The sequence below is a fragment of the Oncorhynchus mykiss genome, chromosome 10 (genome assembly GCF_013265735.2).
Source record: "Oncorhynchus mykiss isolate Arlee chromosome 10, USDA_OmykA_1.1, whole genome shotgun sequence".
In the NCBI taxonomy this organism is placed as follows: Eukaryota; Metazoa; Chordata; class Actinopteri; order Salmoniformes; family Salmonidae; genus Oncorhynchus; species Oncorhynchus mykiss.
The window spans coordinates 16,935,341-16,941,340 of record NC_048574.1 but is presented as its reverse complement, the minus strand read 5'-3'; positions in this window follow the sequence as shown (position 1 = coordinate 16,941,340).

Genomic DNA, 6,000 nt, shown 5'->3' with positions numbered 1-6,000 from the left:
ACTCTGGAGTTACAAGATATACAGTGGAAAGAGATGTTTGATAGTGTTCCATGCATAAACTTGGGACAACATCAATACATATTCATGAAAAGCAAAATGAATTAAAATAGAATAGAGAAAAACATAATTTGTGATTTCACACAATCTCGCTGTTGCTATTGTGTTTGTTTTGTTGTATGAACCTGCTTAAATTAAATTCATAATGTTCTAGCATAAAAAGATCTCCGAAAACCATCGCAGCACAGGTATGTCCATGAGGGTTGTGAAAATAGTCTGGGGAGTTATTGAATTGCGTTAACTGCAAGCATATGATCATGTCTCTCCTGGCATCACAGGAGAAATAAACGTTGTGTCCAGTTTTTCCCTGCATGGAAATAGGTCCTTAAAGACAGAAGCTAGAGATGAATAACAAAAGTCTGCCCACATATTGTGTTTATCCATCCCTCTGCCATCTGTAGCCAAAGGCACCATACAAAACTAACTCTGCATGGTAAATAATGGTCACTGGCATTCACATTTACTTAAATTGAAATCCTCAAGAGGAAAGGCACCACCATTTCTGCTGGAAATTATGAAGCTGTCTATTGAGCCGGTTTCCGAAGAATACAAGGCTGCCTTTTTTATTTCCATTAAAAGTGTTTGACTGTACCTTTATGATTCATTCTCCAGGGGCAAAGGCGGCCATGTTTCGGGGGACATGTGGGTAACTATGTGGGTAACACTTCAATTAAAGCCTAAGCCAAGATTGTGCAAAGCTGTCATCAAGGCAAATGATGACTACTTTGAAGAATCTAAAATCTAAAATTTAAAACCTCTTAAGGATTGGACTGTTTTTTTTCAATTTACGCCTAAAATAACACACATATTATTGATACCATATGAAAGGAAACACTTTGAAGTTTGTGGAAATGTGAAATTAATGTATGAGAATATAACACATCATTTTTTAAATGCAAGATAAAAGGACACAATTTATTATTCCAGTTTAGGTGCATCTTAGATTTTGGCCACTAGATGGAAGCAGTGTATGTACAAAGTAAACATTGCATTTCTGTTCAAAATGTGCATAATTGGTTTATTAATACCTTTTCAAGTTCATAACTGTGCACTCTCCTCAAACAATAGCATGGCATTATTTCACTGTAATAGCTACTCTAAAATGGACAGTGCAGTTAGATTAACAAGAATGTAAGCTTTCTGCCCATATCAGATATATCTATGTCCTGGGAAATGCTCTTGTTACTTACAACCTCATGCTAATCACATTAGCGCACATTAGCTCAACCGTCCTGTGGGGGTGACACTGATCCCGTAGAGGTTAACTTCATTAGCATACTGTTTTTTTTTTGTTGATCACAGGCCATTTCAGTGCTTGCCTATGGGAAATACAGATAGATAGGACCCAGATGGCAGTTCCGTTGGCTTCCACTAGATGTCAAGTCTTCAGAAAGGGTTTGGGCTTGTTTTTGAAAAATGAACAAGTAGTTGGAAGAACTACAAGGTGTCTCTCATTAGACAAGTGGTCTTCTTGGTGCGTGAATGAGGTGCGCGCTCTTTATTATTTATTTTCCCTATTGAACATACTATTCTCCGTCTTAAATATTAGAGTACCTGAGGATGAATTAGAAACATCGTTTGACTTGTTTGGATGAACTTTACTGGTAACTTTTTGGATTCAATTGTATGCATTTTGAAAGAGTGGATTACTGAGATCATTGGCGCCAGGACTTTATCGAACAAAACGACCATTCATTGTGTAGCTGGGACCTTTTTATTTTTTTATTTGTTTTATTTCACCTTTATTTAACCAGGTAGGCTAGTTGAGAACAAGTTCTCATTTACAACTGCGACCTGGCCAAGATAAAGCATAGCAGTGTGAACAGACAACACAGAGTTACACATGGAGTAAACAATTAACAAGTCAATAACACAGTAGAAAAAAAGAAAAAAAAGAGTCTATATACATTGTGTGCAAAAGGCATGAGGAGGTAGGCGACTAATTACAATTTTGCAGATTAACACTGGAGTGATAAATGATCAGATGGTCATGTACAGGTAGAGATACTGGTGTGCAAAAGAGCAGAAAAGTAAATAAATATGGGGATGAGGTAGGTAAATTGGGTGAGCTATTTACCGATGGACTATGTACAGCTGCAGCGATCGGTTAGCTGCTCAGATAGCAGATGTTTGAAGTTGGTGAGGGAGATAAAAGTCTCCAACTTCAGCGATTTCTGCAATTCGTTCCAGTCACAGGCAGCAGAGAACTGGAACGAAAGGCGGCCAAATGAGGTGTTGGCTTTAGGGATGATCAGTGAGATACACCTGCTGGAGCGCGCGCTAAGGGTGGGTGTTGCCAAACTTTTGGCTGGTACTGTACGTTGTTCTGCTTTCAGAGATTGCATAAAGAAGGGTCTAGGCTACTTTGCCTGGATTCTGTACACATCTATATATACTCTTAGCAGCTTGAGATAAAGCTCCCTGAAAAAAAATGCAATAAATTATGTTGTCATTTATTCCAGTTAGGTAAAAGCCTACAAGCTGTTTACATAATTTAGTTGATCTGTAAACATGACTAACATGGAAATCGGTTACGACTTTGGCATCTCAAGCACTTTGACCCGAAGAAAAACTTTACTTCTTGTCGAACGGATCTCTCTTCAGAGTTGACTCGTTCATCGATTGCACCGATTCAAAGAAAACACAGCGGATGACTCTGGAGTTACAAGATATACAGTGGAAAGAGATGTTTGATAGTGTTCCATGCATAAACTTGGGACAACATCAATACATATTCATGAAAAGCAAAATGAATTAAAATAGAATAGAGAAAAACATAATTTGTGATTTCACACAATCTCGCTGTTGCTATTGTGTTTGTTTTGTTGTATAAACCTGCTTAAATTAAATTCATAATGTTCTAGCATAAAAAGATCTCCGAAAACCATCGCAGCACAGGTATGTCCATGAGGGTTGTGAAAATAGTCTGGGGAGTTATTGAATTGCGTTAACTGCAAGCATATGATCATGTCTCTCCTGGCATCACAGGAGAAATAAACGTTGTGTCCAGTTTTTCCCTGCATGAAAATAGGTCCTTAAAGACAGAAGCTAGTGATGAATAACAAAAGTCTGCCCACATATTGTGTTTATCCATCCCTCTGCCATCTGTAGCCAAAGGCACCATACAAAACTAACTCTGCATGGTTAAATAATGGTCACTGGCATTCACATTTACTTAAATTGAAATCCTCAAGAGGAAAGGCACCACCATTTCTGCTGGAAATTATGAAGCTGTCTATTGAGCCGGTTTCCGAAGAACACAAGGCTGCCTTTTTTATTTCCATTAAAAGTGTTTGACTGTACCTTTATGATTCATTCTCCAGGGGCAAAGGCGGCCATGTTTCGGGGGACATGTGGGTAACTATGTGGGTAACACTTCAATTAAAGCCAAAGCCAAGATTGTGCAAAGCTGTCATCAAGGCAAATGATGACTACTTTGAAGAATCTAAAATTTAAAACCTCTTAAGGATTGGACTGTTTTTTTCAATTTACGCCTAAAATAACACACATATTATTGATACCATATGAAAGGAAACACTTTGAAGTTTGTGGAAATGTGAAATTAATGTATGAGAATATAACACATCATTTTTTAAATGCAAGATAAAAGGACACAATTTATTATTCCAGTTTAGGTGCATTTTAGATTTTGGCCACTAGATGGAAGCAGTGTATGTACAAAGTAAACATTGCATTTCTGTTCAAAATGTGCATAATTGGTTTATTAATACCTTTTCAAGTTCATAACTGTGCACTCTCCTCAAACAATAGCATGGCATTATTTCACTGTAATAGCTACTCTAAAATGGACAGTGCAGTTAGATTAACAAGAATATAAGCTTTCTGCCCATATCAGATATATCTATGTCCTGGGAAATGCTCTTGTTACTTACAACCTCATGCTAATCACATTAGCGCACATTAGCTCAACCGTCCTGTGGGGGTGACACTGATCCCGTAGAGGTTAACTTCATTAGCATACTGTTTTTTTTTGTTGATCACAGGCCATTTCAGTGCTTGCCTATGGGAAATACAGATAGATAGGACCCAGATGGCAGTTCCGTTGGCTTCCACTAGATGTCAAGTCTTCAGAAAGGGTTTGGGCTTGTTTTTGAAAAATGAACAAGTAGTTGGAAGAACTACAAGGTGTCTCTCATTAGAAAAGTGGTCTTCTTGGTGCGTGAATGAGGTGCGCGCTCTTTGTTATTTATTTTCCCTATTGAACATACTATTCTCCGTCTTAAATATTAGAGTACCTGAGGATGAATTAATTCGTTCCAGTCACAGGCAGCAGAGAACTGGAACGAAAGGCGGCCAAATGAGGTGTTGGCTTTAGGGATGATCAGTGAGATACACCTGCTGGAGCGCGTGCTAAGGGTGGGTGTTGCCATCGTGACCAGTGAACTGAGATAAGGCGGATCTTTACCTAGCATGGACTTGTAGATGACCTGGAGCCAGTGGGTTTGGTGACGAATATGTAGCGAGGGCCAGCCGACTAGAGCATACAGGTCGCAGTGGTGGGTGGTATAAGGTGCTTTAGTAACAAAACGGATGGCACTGTGATAAACTGCATCCAGTTTGCTGAGTAGAGTATTGGAAGCTATTTTGTAGATGACATCGCCGAAGTCGAGGATCGGTAGGATAGTCAGTTTTACTAGGGTAAGTTTGGCGGCGTGAGTGAAGGCGGCTTTGTTGCAGAATAGAAAGCCGACTCTAGATTAGATTTTTAGATTGGAGATGTTTGATATGAGTCTGGAAGGAGAGTTTACAGTCTAGCCAGACACCTAGGTACTTATAGATGTCCACATATTCTAGGTCGGAACCATCCAGGGTGGTGATGCTAGTTGGGCGTGCGGGTGCAGGCAGCGAATGGTTGAAAAGCATGCATTTGGTTTTACTAGCGTTTAAGAGCAGTTGGAGGCCACGGAAGGAGTGTAGAATGGCGTTGAAGCTCGTTTGGAGGTTAGATAGCACAGTGTCCAAGGAAGGGCCAGAAGTATACAGAATGGTGTCGTCTGCGTAGAGGTGGATCAGGGAATCGCCCGCAGCAAGAGCAACATCATTGATATATACAGAGAAAAGAGTCGATAATTGAACCCTGTGGCACCCCCATAGAGACTGCCAGAGGACTGGACATCATGCGTTCCGATTTGACACACTGAACTCTGCAAAGTAGTTGGTGAACCAGGCAAGGCAGTCATTAGAAAAACTGAGGCTACTGAGTCTGCCGATAAGAATATGGTGATTGACAGAGTCGAAAGCCTTTGCCAGGTCGATGAAGACGACTGCACAGTACTGTCTTTTATCGATGGCGGTTATGATATCGTTTAGTACCTTGAGCGTGGCTGAGGTGCACCCGTGACCGGCTCGGAAACCAGATTTCACAGTGGAGAAGGTACGGTGGGATTCGAGATGGTCAGTGACCTGTTTGTTGACTTGGCTTTCGAAGACCTTAGGCAGGGCAGGATGGATATAGGTCTGTAATAGTTTGGGTCCAGGGTGTCTCCCCCTTTGAAGAGGGGGATGACTGCGGCAGCTTTCCAATCCTTGGGGATCTCAGACGATATGAAAGAGAGGTTGAACAGGCTGGTAATAGGGGTTGCGACAATGGCGGCGGATAGTTTCAGAAATAGGGTCCAGAGGGGAGGGGAGAGGGGAGAGGCTTGGGCGAGTAGCTGCGGGGGGGGATGCCTGTGCTGGTTGAAAAAGTATTTTGGTGTGGGGGGCACTGTCCTCAGATAATCACATGGTATGCATTCGCGGTAAAGCCTTTTTGAAATCTGAGAACGCGGTTGGATTAACAAGAAGTGAAGCTTTTAAATGATGTATGACACTTGTATTTTCAAGTGTTTAATATTACGATTGTTGTATTTTGAATTTCGTGCTCTGCAATTTCACCGGATGTTGTCGTGATTGTCCCGCTAGCGGTTTATGCGCCAAAAA